This window comes from Corythoichthys intestinalis, chromosome 9, assembly GCF_030265065.1.
Source record: "Corythoichthys intestinalis isolate RoL2023-P3 chromosome 9, ASM3026506v1, whole genome shotgun sequence".
NCBI lineage: Eukaryota > Metazoa > Chordata > Actinopteri > Syngnathiformes > Syngnathidae > Corythoichthys > Corythoichthys intestinalis.
Window position 1 is genome coordinate 35445270 of NC_080403.1, and position 16793 is coordinate 35462062.

The 16793-nt window shown below is 42.0% G+C and overlaps 1 protein-coding gene across 5 annotated transcripts in view; it reads left to right on the forward strand.

Annotated features, from left to right (window-relative positions):
- The first annotated feature begins 59 nt into the window (after positions 1–59).
- The window catches only part of sfmbt1 (Scm like with four mbt domains 1), a 46291-nt gene continuing 29557 nt past the window's right edge, over positions 60–16793 (forward strand). For 3 of the 5 annotated variants that reach the window (XM_057845427.1, XM_057845426.1, XM_057845428.1), the window contains exon 1: positions 60–2322. The gene's annotated coding sequence lies outside the window, so the exon portion shown is untranslated. The remainder of the gene's footprint in view (positions 2323–16793) is intronic. The other 2 variants (XM_057845424.1, XM_057845425.1) reach the window with 2 other exon arrangements.

The following is a 16793-nucleotide window of genomic DNA, read 5'->3' on the forward strand; positions in this document are numbered from 1 at the left end:
GACAATCACATCAGTCAATCAACCATCGGATTGGTGTTGTTCTTGGTGGAAAGTAACAAAGTACCATTCCTTAGTAACTGTAAATGAGAATGTATTCCTTGACTTGAAATACAGTTGCATAATTAGATTTCCACATTTCTTGTAAGTGGCCGTTGGAGTAGCTTTGGACATCCCTCTTGATACCCCAGGGAGTCTTGAATGGCAGACGCGTGCGCTTTGCTGCCCTCCTATGGTCAGGTGCTGTTACTGCACCCGGTACAACGTGAAGTGATGACAAGCGAGCAAGCAGACATTGCTGCAGTCACCCTCTGAACCTCCCATCATCTTACGTGAGGGTTAAATGAATACAAAATTCCATATGCAGTGAACATGTTACACTTTCCAAATCAGTGTTTATACGTATTTTGCACGATTTGTAGTTTAAGTTCTCCAACACAGATCAGGTGAAGACCCCTCAACACCTCCTTAACCCCTTTATAGGGCATTCATTCATGTCAATAATCATGCATTCGGCTGCCACTGACAGCGCTAGACGCCAAGTCAATTTTAACTGGGAGAGGTTGGCAGCCGTACTGGCCAAAATGGACTGGACGGCTATAGTGCCGTCACTGGCATGCACTGAATCATGAGCATTCACAGCCATTCATCCCAGTTTAACTGAATTGGACATCTTTCGTTGTCAAAGGTAATTAAAAACTGAACAAAAAAAATTGAGTTTTGTTAGGGGTTGAAACCACAGCTCTTTGATTTTGTTTATTCACTTTATTAATTTTACAACCTTAGAATGTTTTTTTTTTTTTTTACTGGGTTACTGGGAGCCAGAACCAGAGTGTACTGCTTCATTAATTTTGATTTTATTAAAACGGTATTGTTTTATTAATGTTTTATAAATATACTGTATTTAGCCCTATATATAAATAAATAATATGGAAAAAAATAGTCATCCACAATTTCGAAAACCAAAAACAGTTTCCCTACAGAGGGTTAAAAAAAACCCACCCTCAGTCTATGCATTTTATTTTGCGTACAACTGGCAGTTCAAATCACTACCACTAATTGAGTTTTCATCAAAACACTTTCCACAAAATGACTGAGTGAATTTACAAAAAAAAAAAAAAAAAAAAAAAAAAAACGTTGTTTCCTGCCACTGGTGCAGGATCGAGTCGCTTTACTGCAGCTCGAATTTATTACAGTTCTGTACTTCCATGGAGCTTTGCACTCGATAAATGCAAACATGTATTTTTTCCTTTTGTTTGTAATAGGCACCCAAAGGGTTTGTATGGAGGATTGGGCGGCAGCGAAGCCTGCCTTGCCTTTGCGTCGTCCAAGTCAGCGACAAAACCTGTTTCTGTCGGAAACAATTATACGTCAATATAATGTGCATTTTATGATTATAATACACGTGTAAATAAAGTCCAATTTCAGACGAGGAGCGAGTGAACTTGGAATGTAGAATTTGAGGTGTCCGTGCATATTTCCAGCAGTTTCTCCCCCCCGCACCCCTGTTCTCTGTCCCCCCTCCTCCTCCCAACCCACCCCCGACTTGAGATCTTTGTGCAGCACACAAGTGCAACATTTGCCATTAAAATGCCGTCCCCCTGCTTCATTTCCAATCGATTGTCACGTGAAGCTTTTCTGTTTCGCAACATTTAGCTAGTTCTTCAAATAGTGTCGGAAAGAGAAACTGAACAACTCGTGTAAATGCGGTGACAGAAGCAATTAGGTTGCATGTTACGCAACGAAACGAAAAGCTTCGTCGCGACGGATGCTTTTGGAGTTATCGAAAGTGGGTCGATTATATGGGTAATTTATTACACCTCAACCATTACCTTAGTAGGGATTCCGCTGGGGATTAAACATACTATTGATTGATGGGAATACTTCTCAAGATGAGAAATAACACCAACCTTCTATCTTTGCTTTTGTATTTTTTTGCTTTTTGTGCGTGTTCCAGATGTTGCCATGGATTGTGGTTGTGTGATTATTTTATTGTGTGTGAAGATGGAAATCGGCGTGATGTAGCCGGGCTCAGAGGCACATCGTGTGCGCATGCGCTGTAGCCACTTGTGCCATATTGGAATGAGGTCGTGTACTAGAAGTGCGTCAAGATAACGAGGCGTCACCCAAGACATACCAGAAGTACCCCTTCAAACAAACGTTATGTTGCTTGTAGGTCGTTCACGTACGTACCAGAACGTTATTTTGTAATTCCAAAACCGGAAGCTAATGTTTGACTCTCGCTACCTTCACATAACTGCTAGCGAGCAGGCAGTCGGCGAGAGGATCGGCATCTAAAAAGCGACTTGGAAAAACTACTTAACGGTAAGAAACGAAATTTGTGACCAAATATTCACATGCTCTGTATTGTTTGTCACATTTTCCTGTCAGTATTTTGCGCCGTGGAGGGGAACTCGTCTTTTTTCCTGTCTCTCAAAAAGACGAGTGCGGTTCGGTCGTGTTAAGCGCCCCCTTATTGCTCGTCAGCCTGTGCTCGCTCTTATTGCTGGGAGCCCGTGACGTGCAGTAACTTGACTCGCTGTTTCCACGCGTCCACACACTCACATATAAATACACATGTACATTCACACGTTTAATCATCACTCCGAGGCGAGCTAAGAGACGTCCGTGAGCGGCCATGCGTCGTACTCGCATCAGTGTGAAAGTTACGGCAGCGAAAAAAAAAAAAAAACATTAAAGGCTCATCTCTTGTCAGAGGAGTGTCGGGGACAGTGCACTCTCCTAAAGACACCTAAAAGCACATTTGCCCTTGAAAAGCTCCAACAGTATTACATAATACAAAATATGTCGTCAACGCGAGCTCTTGTTTGGCAACTACAAATGTGAATGTTTTTCGAAGTGTTGTGTCAGGCTTCTAAGGTGATGTTCAGGTTGCGTTGTGGACTTAACTGCAACCGCCGTCTGGCCTGCAACTTCCCTTCCCCATTGTGCAACCTGACTCGTCAGTGGGCAACTCCGCCAATAAGGAGAGAGAAAAAAATGGGAACGGACACATAACAGTACAGACCAGGGCCGCGCAGAGACCGATTGATGGGTAGGTGCTCATAGATCAAAAGGGGCACATGATAAAAAAAATAATACGCCTTACAACAACATAACTTGCAGTTTTACCAGCTTTACAGTATAATTGGCTGTGACTGTGACAGACTTTAGTTGGAGGGGGAACAGTGAATAGAAATCAACACTGTCATCAACACTTTCTGGCTGTGACTCAGTCTTTGCGTCTTCTCTTCCTTCAAACTCTATATCAAAACGTCCTTACTCAACTTGTTGTACATCTGAAAACAAACCAAATTAGATGTTCACTGAGCCACCATCAGCAACGTTTTTTCAAAACTATTATTTCAGTATTAGAGAACTTAAAGATGTGTGTGTACCTTTCTAGATAACGTTGTGAAGAGAACGAACAAATATGGTTGCCTATGGAGAGTAGAGACACACGGATCGAAATGGCCTTGGGGTGTTTTTTTTTTAAATTCATTATAAACGTAGAAAACTATATAAGAGAAAATTACATATTATTATTTTATAAAAATCCCCACAATAAACCTGGTCTAAGAATTTTCTCAACAGTATTTGCTCAAACACAGTTTAATAGGGTAACACCATTTGTTTTCAAGTACCAGATGTCCTCAGACTCCTCACCACACACTCAGGTCTCTGAGGAACAGCGTGCAGGGGGTGTGGGGGGATTATGCGTCGTCTTAGCAGCACACAGACGGCTTTAATTTTTTTTTAATTGTTTTTTTATTTTTTAAACATTTTTTCAAAGGTGTTTTCGGTGTTCAAGTAAAGTACTCGGTGGCGTGCCTGCACTGTCGGGCAGCACACACATATGCACAAAAAAAAAAAAAAAGCCCTGTCAAAAGGGGCACTTTGGGCATGTTGGGGCAAAAGGGCAGGTGCTCAAGCACCATCCGCCCCCTCTGCACGTGCCTGGTACAGACCCAATATTTTTCTTCCCATGTTGTTTTCTTAGAAAAACATTCACCAAATGACGCTTTAGTGTACAGTCTGTTTAACCCAAGGGCGTAGGTTTGGTCTCAGCGTTGGTAGGGACGATATAACAGCATAACCTGCATGTACACTTTTTGCTGGGGACGGAACATAAATAAGACCAAACAAATTGGGTGAACGGGGCAAAGGGCCACATTTCTCATGAATATGAACCTAATTAATTGATAGACTAAATCAGTGGTCCTTAACCTTGTTTAAGGTACCGAACCCCACAAGTTTCACATGTGGATTCACCGAACCCTTTCGGAATTGGATAATAAAGTTATTTTTGTCAAATTCAAAACCAATATATCTGAGCAAAGTCCCATTCAAAATTCTCATTTTGACAGCATGTTTTATAAACAGGTCAAAATTTGAGACCATGCTCCCCATTGGTCTTTTGTATTCCCTCATACCAAGTGCGAGTCGACCTTCCACTGGGCAAACCAGTTCCTCCTCCGAGGACTAATACTGTAGTTAAAAGAAATGGATTTAGCCTGTAAATTGGGAGCAAACCAGTCCAAAACCTGGTCTAAAAAGCCACTTTGCCTAGATTTAATCAGCGTATGAAAATAGGGCTCTGCATTTCTTTACCTTTGCCAAACCTCTTAGACGTACTCACTGAACCCCAGGGGTTCGATCGAACCCAGGTTAAGAACAACTGGACCAAATGATCAATGCAAAATGAATCCGTATCGACTGATAGCAACTTTTACGTGCATAGGTTCAGGTGATACACTGTTCGATTCAAACCTTTGTTTTCAAAAACTACTAAAGAAGCATTTAAAAATTCCAGAATAACTGTCTGGTTTTTATTAGTAAACATAAACATAATGAAAATAATTCACTCAATAATGGTAGGGACAATTCTATCTATATAAAAACTTATAATAACCCTCCTCTCTGAAGGGGGCGGTCAGGCAGCATGTTGTTGACATGTTGTATTTCTGTCAGGGCTGTAAATGTGTGTGTATGGGTGCTGGGCGTTCAAGTCATCAGTCAATCAAACGTGAGTTTGAGGGGGAAAAAATGTACTGGCAAATTCAGCAAATGAAAAGGGGTTAAATGTAAGTCTGAACATAATGAAAATAATTCATTTAATAGTGTTAGGTCAGTTCTATCTTTACAACATATGGGAAGACAATATCAATTCCCTATATAACTGAGCTCATTATATATTGCAAATAAGGTTGCTTTAAAGTTGGTGGGGACAATTGTAGCATCCTAAAAAGTTGGTAGTGTTATGTCCCTACCATCCCTATGCAAACCTATGCCTTTGGTTTAACCCTTTATGGCCAAATGACGATTATTGGGGGTTACTACTAGAGGTGGGAATCTTTGGGCATCCATCGATTATGTTTACGATTCAGAGGCTACAATTCGATTATAAATCGATTATTGATGACGCCGCCTCCAAGCGATTAGCTGCTTTTAATGTTTCGTGCTTTAGTTACAAAAATTGTACAAAAAGCCTCTCAGGCTTAAAATAAAGGCCTATTTCAGTATCAAGTTAACAGTTCAAAACAGTAAATAAAATACTCAAGTCCTATGGTGGCCGAGAGATGTCAGGCGAAATGCAAAGTCCAATCACTTTGCAAATAGGAAAAAGCACGAACTGCAAATGCAAACACTTTGCAAAAGAAAAAAGCACGAATGCAAACTGCCACAACACGATCCCCAATTCCTAAAGCGCGACTGCAAATTGGCAAAGCACGAAACTCTATTGCCACAACACGACAGCAAATGGCTTGAAGCACAACACGCAAAATCACGCAGCACGACGGCAAGAGGATAACCCAGAAGTAAAAAAGATTCATTTATAGGTAAACCTGAGGTCAACTAGGTTTTGTAGATCCAGTACTATGCTTTTATTGCGATATTAATTTCGAATGGTGATGCCACTCGTAGCTTTTCCTTAGCTTAGCTCCCGCTACTAATGGAGCGTACTGAATCGATCAGTAACAGAGGGTGTTAAGTCATCAGCCAATCAAACTTGTGTTTGAGGTAAAAAAAAAATGGACTGGCAAATTCAGCAAATGAAAAGGGGTAAATGTAAGTCTGAACATAATGAAAATAATTCACTTAAAAGTGTTACGGTCAATTGTATCCTTACAACATATCGGAAGACAATCTAAATTACCTATACAGTATAATTGAAGTCATTATATAATGCAAATAAGCTTGCTTAAAAGTTGGTAGGGACAATTGGAGCATCCTGAAAAGTTGGTAGTGTTATGTCCCGTTATGTCCCTACTGTCCCTATGCAAACTACGCCCTTGCTCAGAATATATCTACCAAATTGAATGTATGTATCAAATTTCATTGTGATCAGTCTATGAATAGCAGGGAAATAGATAGAAAAATAATGATTGCGTGTGCCCCCCCCTCCCCCCCAAAAGACAACAATAGCAGCATGAGCGTCAACTTGACAGACATAGAGAACAAACAAACAAAAAAACTATACATATAGACCTGACGTCTACATATGTCGACATCATATTTGGGTTATTTGGGCCAGGGTGAGAAGCTCGGTCATCTGGGAGGGTCTGTCGACCCGCGACTCCTCCGCGTTGAGAGGAGCCAGTTGAGGTGGCACGGTATCTGGTTCGGATGCCTCCTTGACGCCTCCCTGGAGAGGTGTTACGGGTATGTCCCACCGGTGGGAGGCGCCGGAGACAACCCAGGACATGCTGGAGAGACTATGTCTCTCGGCTGGCCTGGGAACACCTTGGGTTCCCGCTGGAGAAGCTAGTTAAAGTGGCTGGGGAGAGGGAAGTCTGGGCTTCCCTGCTAAAGCTGCTGCCCCCACGACCCGACCCCGGATTAAGCTGTAATGGATGGTTGGGCCACAGTCGTAACATTTGGTATACAAGTGTGGTTTTCATGACCCAAAATGTGATGTCAACATGTGTGGATGCCAGGTCTCAATTATTTATGTAAATTATTATTCAGTATATGTATATACAATATACAGGGGTTGGACAAAATAATCAAACCACCTAACATTTTGGCGTCATAATCATTGAACATAATTGTTAAAGAATGGCATGAGGAATATTCTGATGAAGTTGAGCATCTCGTATGGCCGGCACAATCCCCAGACCTCAAAATTATTGAGCATTTACGGTCACTTTTAGAGATTCATTTAAGACTTACATTTCCACCGCCATCGTCTCTAAAAGATTAGAGGGTATTCTAACTGAAGAATGGATTAAAATTCCTTTGGAAACCATTCATAAATTGAATTGAGGCTGTAATTACCGGAAAAGGCGAACCTACACCATATTAAATTAGTTTTTGTCATTTTTTTAAAGGTGTTTCCATTATTTATAATGTATTATGAATAAATAAATTCTAAATTTTTAAAATAGTGATCAAAAACAACATTTGAGAATTAAATAAATAAAACGAATAAAAACAGTGTTATGGCTCACAATAACACAAAAGTTGATTAATTTTCTTTAAATAATTTTATTATATTTAACTATTCGCCTGCCATTGAAACGATAGTAGGATTGGCAATAGATGCTCATGTTTTACTACCATTGACGGCGCTGCCAGCTTCTCCTAGTTAAAATGGATTGGATGTCTGGGGTCGTCATTGGTTGCCAATGAGTTAAATGAGTGCCATATAAAAGCATAAAGGAGCACACGTACCTTCTGTCTCCTCAAAGTAACTCAACACCTATTTAATTTATGGATGCTTATAGAGGTATATACATTCCTAAATGACATAAATATAGTTGTTCGTTTTTTTTTTTTTTTTTTTATGGAAGTGATATGCGATATTGAAATGCAGTAGCACTTTGGTGTATTACTTTATCTTATTCCACAACTCAATTTACTTGTGTCATCTCATTTGAAATGATTCTAACTGCAATTAATTTATTCAAGAAAAAAGGCAATGCTTTGTGAATATAAATATAACATATCAGTTGGGTTGTGTTCTCTATCTTTGGGTGGCAGGTGTGATACACCCTGGACTTCTCACAAGCTGATTGCAAGGCATATATATACTCAAACAATTTAGTACTGTAAATGTTTCTAAAATTTAGAGGGTGAAAACTAATACTACCATGCAAACTATTGAGCAGGCACCAAGCTGCTATTCAAACCTTCCATTCACTGTGCTGGTACGATCATTATCATCATGTTGTAATTTGGTGCTCAAATATTGTCCTAGTTGTTGGCACGTCTACCTCACAATTTTGAGATTCTTGGTATGAGGCCTTACTGCTGTCAAGTTTTTATGATTTCCCTGGGCAAAGGTGTTTTGTTCCACCTACCACATTCCAAAAACATGCATGGCAGGTCACCTGCAGACTGCAATTTGCCTATTGGTGTGCTTTTTTTTTTTTTTTTTTTTTTTTTTTTTTTTTTGAGATACAAATTGTTTAGCTATAAATGCCCTGAGATTGTCCACCATTTTTAAAGTCAGCTCATACAGGCTCATTTGGTAAGGTAATCACAAGTTATTATTATTTTATCACAATAGGGCAAAATTCACCTGTGTCCTTGATTCAAAAAAAGGTGCACTGCTGCACCTCCCATCACTGTAGTTCCTCATTACCGCACCCTCATGGAACGAAGCATTGCTGGTGGGCGGGGCAACCCTGAGGTGTGGGCGTTCCCTGTAAAATCTGCCACAGGGTGCATTCTGCTAAAGACATTTCTGTCTGCACCTCCCAGGCTGTTGTAAGTCTAGCACCCCGTGAGGCTGGAACATCTCATTGCACATTTTGAGTCACTACACTGCTCTGACAACCGGGCACACTTGCTCCGTCTACGCTCAACGACTGCCCAATGTGACGAAATGTGCTCCTATCACATTACATTGATCGCAGAACATTGACCTAGTACATCATATTAATTGGCGTAAAGAATTTGGTGACATCAGATTTTTTTAGGGCTGTCAAAATTATCGCGTTAACGGGCAGTAATTAATTTTTTAAAATTAATCACGTTAAAATATTTGACGCAATTAACGCACATGCCCCGCTCAGACAGATTTAAATGACAGTACAGTGAACTGCCCACTTGTTAATTGTGTTTTATGGAGTTTTGCTGCCCTCTGCTGGCGCTTGGATGCGACTGATTTTATAGGCTTCAGCACCCATCAGCATTGTGTAAGTAATTATTGACATCAACAATGGCGGGCTACTAGTTTTTTTTTTTGATTGAAAATTTTACGAATTTTATTAAAATGAAAACATTAAGAGGGGTTTTAATATAAAATTTCTATAACTTGTACTAACATTTATCTTTTAAGAACTACAAGTCTTTCTATCCATGGATCGCTTTAACAGAATGTTAATAATGTTAATGCCATCTTGTTGATTTATTGTTATAATAAACAAATACAGTCCTTATGTACCGCGTGTTGAATGTATATATCCATCTTGTGTCTTATCTTTCCATTCCAACAATAATTTACAGAAAAATATGGCATATTTTATAGATGGTTTGAATTGCGATTAATTGTGATTAATTACGATTAATTAATTTTTAAGCTGTAATTAACTCGATTAAAAATTTTAATTGTTTTACAGCCCTAGTTTTTTTTCTTACGTGGAGCACTTCTTTACCATACTTAAGGATAGTAGTTTGACACAACCACATTTATTGCTATGGCACTAAGGGAAATTACAGTTTGAATCATTTGTATTTTTATTTCAGAAAAATTATTTCTTATGGCATTAATGTGCCTCAGGAAAAGAAAAAAAAACACTGAGAGAAATACAACTACCCACAGATTTCACTGAATGAAACTTTATAGAATAATCACCAAGCACAAATACGATCAAAAATGCAATTCATCAAACGATAAGAGTATAACAACTGCTAAAATGTGATGGTGATGATGTTCATTTCATTTGCAAGAACAAACACTGAGGCCTCTTGTAATTGTGCAGCATGTTATTTTGAACTTCCTGCTCAGAGACTCAGAGATTTGGTAACGCTGCAGAAATTCTTAATCACAAGCTAAGTGCCAATGAGAATTAGATTCTAAGATTTGGTAAGCATTGGGGTATGGGGGTGGCGGGAAGCCCTTTCTCTTTCAGACTCAATCAGTTCAAGGTGATGGACAAAGATTGATACTGGTAGCCTTCTCGTAGTTCTGCTCTATGCACACATTTACTGTATATGAAAGAGGGGAAGTTGTTTTTCTTCCTCTGTGTGTGCGCATGTAAACTTTTACAGAAGAGGAAATAATCCATCTCATAAAGCAACACATGATATGTTTCTGGAAAAGGTCAACACACTAGGTTTATAAGTCTACATTTGCAAATGAATTGTTCTACTGACTACATGTACTGTATATATGTGCTACTCATTACATGTATGTTTTCACATGAAGTCCCAGTTTATATGCACTTTGATGTTTTGACCAATTATATTGTCCTCAGCTATACAGGGTGGTGGTGATATGTTTTTTCAGCTTGTTAAAGGGGCCTGGATAGAAAGAGTTGTAGTTCTTAAAAGATAAATGTTATTATGAGTTAAAATAATTTGATATTAAAACCCCGTTTCGTTTTTATACAATTTCTAAAATTAGTTTAACTAGTAGGTCGCCATTGTTGTTGATGTAGCCGTGCGGTGACGTCCCCTGGTTACACTGTTGGGCTTCCAGAGTATGACTCTCGCGACATAAACGCGTCATCTCTTCAACCCTTTCAATTTGAACCCGAGAGGAACGTTAATGAGCATGACAGTTCTGTCGATATTTCACAAAACGAGTAGCAGGAACAGGAAAGATGGGATGAGATGAGACGAGAGTTGGATTTTTTTTTTTCTTCACAAAACGAGTAGCAAAAACAAACTGAACAGGAAAGATGGGATGAGATGAGACGAGAGTTGGAAAAAAAAAAACCTGTGTTCTGCCAAAATGTGCTACACCGGTGAAACGTCCTACAAGAGGCGAATTTGACACCCAAAGTACTACCATGCGCTTTCAGCTTGTTTTGTTTAGATGCATACAGACAGAACGTACTAAAGATGCCCTAAGATAATAATTAAAGGTTGTAATATCAAATTAGGTTGGTTTAAATATGCTACGTGACTAATGTGATCATCGGATCAAACAATCTGCTTTAAAGCTTAGCTACCACAAGAAAACACAATGCTTAAAAGTATGAGAGGGTAACGGAGGATATGCAAAAAGTATTTTGAGGCAGTGAAAAGGTCATAAAAGACAATAAAAACACAAATAGTAAGTACTCGCCGGTTTTAACCGATGAGCACACGTGTTGGACGTCTCGCCGCGTTGGAGCAATTTCAGTAACCCGGTAGTATTCGTCGAGTGACCGTGACAATCTACGTCATCACTCTGAGTTTGCATTGTGTGTCAAAATATGTACTAAATATTATATTTTAAAATCAATGGCAATATTTTATGTGTTTCTAATAACATATTTTAGTAAAAGAGAACAATTGTGGGTTATTAGAGCCTAGTATTTAAGTCCGAGGTTCCATATAAGTGATTCATTTTTTATAAGGAAGAGTGGCTTGCTGTGACTTGCCAGTTGACAGCATTTTATTTTATTTTATTTTATTTTATTTTATTTTATTTTATTTTATTATTATTATTTTTTTTAAACCTGTCCTGTTCAGCTGTTTGACACAGAGAATGGAAGTCTAAGTGCCCAGATTCTGAACAGTTTTAATGTTTCACATTGAGAGTCTGACATACTCCCATTGTGATCATTCAAAATACCTTTTTATTATGACAAAGCAGCGAACAGGAAGGGATTATGGGGGGACAGAAGAAAAGAAATACAAGAGAAGAAGGAAAAGAAACACATACACAAACAACAACTAGATATACATTGAACATCTAAACTAGTTACTAATATGCTGGTGCTATCGTCAGCGAGATGTATTTCCGGTTTACACCATGTGGGGGCCTATTGGCCAGTGAAAGAGGAGAATGGGGGTGGGGGTGTCTATAAGCCTATAAGCTAAGTGATTGAAAGGGGTAGAGTGTGCACAAATCAGTTCTGTGATCTAGAACCCAGTAATCGTGTGAATCTCTTACGAGTGTGCCCGTTGGCGACCAACCCTACGCCGCCGCATCGCCAATCCCGGCACCGGGACCCCCGACCCGAGAATGCCCTACCACATCCAGCAGCACGCAGGCCCCACCGGGCGCGCGACAGCCACGCAGACGGGCGGAGAAGCCGCGCGGGCGCCAACCCAGGGCCACAGCCCCCACCCAGCCAGCCCGGGGAGGGAGGGAGGGCGGGCGCGGGGGCGGGGGGCCATGCGCAGCCCATCCCTCCTCCCGCAGCCCAGCAAAGGAGCCATCGTCCCCCCCCCGGGACCCAGGGTGGTCCCCCGGGCCACCCGCGCACCCATCAACTGGCCTTCAGGGATGGCAGGAGGGGACGCACCACCAACCCCACGCCTACACCCACTCCCGCCCGCCCACCCGGGCCACGAGCCACAGCCCCCCAACCGGCACGGCACGCCACGGGACCCCCAGTGGCCCACCAAGCCCCAGGCAAGGCAGGGTCCCCCGCCGGTGCAGGCGACACCCCGCTGATACACCGGCGCCCAGTCAGCGACGGAGCGCAGGGCGGATGCCCAGCCAGAGAAGAGAGGGGAAGGCGGAGGCAGGAGAACGCCCAGGAACTGCCACGGGGCGATGCAAGATCGGGGACCTGACCCCCCAACCTACTCCCGCGGCCGGCAGCCGAGGCAGAGGGGAGGCCACACCCCAGGAGCCACGCCATATAAAAAAAGTGTGGGACCCACCTACCACCCTATTACTGTGGCTGCCAGGTTCCCGACTGGCAGCCATCACCCAGCACCGTGATGGGGGTGTGAGGGGAGGGTAGTGCAATGTATGCATTAAAATAGGAGAGCTTGGCTTGGGGCAGTGGGACCGCAGCATGGAGCTTCTGCCCAGCCGCCCGTCCCACCGCCCTTTGCCAGAGCTCTCCTGTGGAGTATGATGTGTGGTGCATTTAAAAAAGGTGCAGAGATGGCGGGGCCTGTGGTGAGGAGGCAGCCGTGAGGTACCCCCACCCCCAACAGGTCCCAACCATCCCACAACCTTGGTGTGTGGTGCATTAAAAACAGGGGGGAGCCGGGCCGGGACTGTAAAGCCCCGTCCCAACTCTCCCCGGAGAAATGTATGAGCATGTAAGTGCCAAGGTGAAAAATATTTACAGTGCCGAAGTGAGAAGTGCGTGAGTTAAGAGGCAGGCTCCCGCGGGCGTGGCCCCGTCCACCAGAACCACCGGCCGCAGGGCAGAAGAGGCGTCAGGGCCCCGATCAATCCCCGCCCCAGACCACCCACGGCGCCTCCGCGACCGCCCCCCCCCCCCCCCCCACCACCACCGAGCACCCACCCCGCACCCCGAGCAGGCGCCACACCAAGCGCCGGCGACCAGGGGACGTCCACCCCACCGGCAAGGGACAGCAAGCCTCACCCAAGGCCCCGCGGGCCCCAAGAGGCCCCGCCAACGACTCCGCCGGCCGGGGGGCAGCAGCGGCCGCCGCGGCCCAGGGAGGCGGACAGGGCCGGAAGCAGACCAAGGGGACGGAAGCGCGCCCCCCACAACCCACCCCCGGGCCAGGAGGGGCGCGCGGCATGACACCAGAGGGCACCTCCCCGGCACCCGGTACAGGGAGACGCGGCTCCGGCCGGGCGGACCTGGGAGGGAACCATGGCTGCCGCATGTACCCCCCGGCCCCCACCCCAACTCCACCCCACCCCACCCCGGCCGGCCGGGGAAGGGCCGCGGCCCCGGACCGGCACCCGCGCGGCCCCCCCACCCGCCCACGACACCAGCGCGCGCCCGACGGGACCCCCGCACAGCCAGACGCAACCAGACAAGCCCCGGCCGAAAATCCCGGGGGCCAAGACCGGCGACGGGACGGCCCAGGGCAGGACGCCAACAAACTCCACCTGCAAAGCTGACAGAAGAAGAGGTTTATCAAACACCATTAGATGTATGCCAAGGACCGGTGAAGTGTATTATTTACGCATAGTTCCTTAATTGTTCCAAGTCTGATAATATATAGGGTGTTCCAAAAAAAAGTTGCATATGTTCCCCAGCAGCTGGAAACCAAATTGTCTATGAGTATCCTTGTAAAATAAGCCCATTGACCGACTAAACTGTGAAGGAAGAAAGTGTATTTATTACATGCTGTTGGGAGTGTACAAAACAGTTTGGATTTAAACATGTCCTGTTTCCAGCTGCAGAAGGATGCATACAACTTCCCTGGACACCCCGCATACATCAATTTATGTGTACATTTTTATTATTTTTGTGGCATTCCTTCGCAGGTGAGAGAGAATCCTTATTCTATGTTCATCATTCTTGCGACCGTTTCCCACTGTTGTTCGTATTTGTCCATTTTATTTGTCTGTTTGGCAGATATTTTCTCTAATGTTATATATTCAATGATTAGATTTAGCCATTGGTTAATGTTAATGTTTTGTTTGTTTTTCCAATTCAACAATATTGTTTTTTTGGCTATCGTTAGACTTGCTAGTAGTGGACGGGTTTGATGGATAGAGATATTCACTGTATTCAGATCGCCAAGCAGACAAAGAGTTGGAGACAATGGAATCCTGCAGTTCAATAGGAAAGAGAGTTTCTTCGTTACCTGTGCCCAGAAATCTTGTATTGGTTTACATTGCCAAAGAGCATGAATGTATGTATCTGAAGTATCTTCGTTGCAGTTTGTACATTTATCGGATTGGGAGAACCCCATTTTGTGCATTTTAGATTGAGTAATATGCCATCTGTGCAGTATTTTAAACTGTATAAGCTGAAGGTTCTTATTCTTTGTCATTATAAATGTATTTTTACAGATGTTGGACCAATAGTTATTATCTAATGTTACCGAAAGTTCGTTATTCCATTTTTCGATTGGTAGGCAAGTAGAGTTGTTACATGAGAGGGCTTTATATACTTTTGAAAGTATTTTTTTTTGTTGAGGATGTATATTTATTATTTTATTTACGAAAGGTGGTGGGTCTAACGTACCCGTTAGTGATGGAAATTTGCTTCTGATGGCTGCCCTGATTTTATTGTATTGCAGGAAATTGACCCCTTTGATCTGGAAATCTTGCATTATTTTTTCATATGACATGAATGTATTATCTTTAAACAAATGCTGTAACTGGTTTATTCCCGTATCATCCCATGCGCTGAAATAAATAGGAATTTTATTAACTCCAAAGTCTGGGTTGTGCCAGATTGGTGAGAATTTACACGGGGCTTGTTGTGATTGCGTAATTTCCATACCTCTCCACCAGGCTTTCAAGGTACATGCTATCATTGGGTTTTTGAAGCAGCTATGGTGCTTAATACTAGAGCTAATAAAGGGGAGGTTTGCCAATTGTATTTGGTTGCAGTCTGTTTGCTCTAATTCTAGCCATGACTGTTGTTCAGTGTTAAGATATAACCACCTAATAAGATATTGTATTTGATTTGCTATATAATAGTGTTGGAAATTAGGGGCCTCTAGACCCCCCTCTGGTTTATTTCTTTGCAATTTGGCAAGGCTAATTCTGTTTTTCTTGTTTTTAAAGTAGAATTTTGTGACGGCTGAGTCTAGGTCTTGAAACCATTTTTGAGTGGGTTTAAAGGGGATCATTGAGAACAAATAGTTTATTTGTGGTAATACTTTCATTTTGACTGTTGCTATCCGGCCCAAAAGTGAGATGGGTAGATTATTCCAGTGTGTCAAATCTTCACATATTTTTGCTAAGAGAGGTGTATGGTTTAGTTTAGTTAATTCTGTAAGTTTTGGTGAAATGTTGATTCCAAGATACTTTATATTCCCTATTGGAATATTGTGATTTTGATTTGCAGGATTCCATGAGTTTGTTGATAAGGGCATTATAATTGATTTCGACCAGTTTCTAATAACATATTTTAGTAAAAGAGAACAATTGTGGGTTATTAGAGCCTAGTATTTAAGTCCGAGGTTCCATATAAGTGATTCATTTTTTATAAGGAAGAGTGGCTTGCTGTGACTTGCCAGTTGACAGCATTTTATAATTTATGTACAAAATGGAGATTCCTAGACTTTTGGGATTTTGGTGGCACTAGAATGGCAAAGAAAAAATATCTGGGAGTTTTGACACTACCCTGACAGTCCTCTAAGAATTATCGGTTGCCAAACATTAGACTGTTACGATAAGTGTTGCATTCTGATGGCTTGCTTTGTTTTACCATATGAAAAGAAGCACTCAGCAGAGTAGACCAACATTTTATATGGATGAATCGATTATCATGTTTATGATGTTTTGCAATTGTTTTGCTCATTCCTACTTGACTAAATTGTAGTTATGGTGGATGTTCTTTGCACTAACTGTGAATGCCTTTTTTAAGATGACTTTAATTAGGGTATTGAATCTACCGCAGTTGATGCCCCTGCATTAAAAATATAAAATACTGTACAAACATCATTTTCAGTGTATTTTAATTCAAATATCAATAGAAATCAAATATTTTGTTGGTAAAATATGGTTGTTGTATATGTGGTTTGCCCATTCATCATATTGCATTTCCACTAAAGAATACACTTGTTAACTGTTTTTAAGCAGTTATGACATTATATTCTTTCCCATTGTACATGCACACACAGGAGAACTGTTTCCCCCCAATTAAATAAACACTTCATAACAGTCAGATTACGCAGTTAAAAAAAAAAAAAAAAATCTAGATCAAAACAAATTTCATGCAATGCTCTTTTTCATGCATCCATGCAGTACGGCTTTTACTATTTTATGACTTTTAATTTTCCATTTGAGAGAA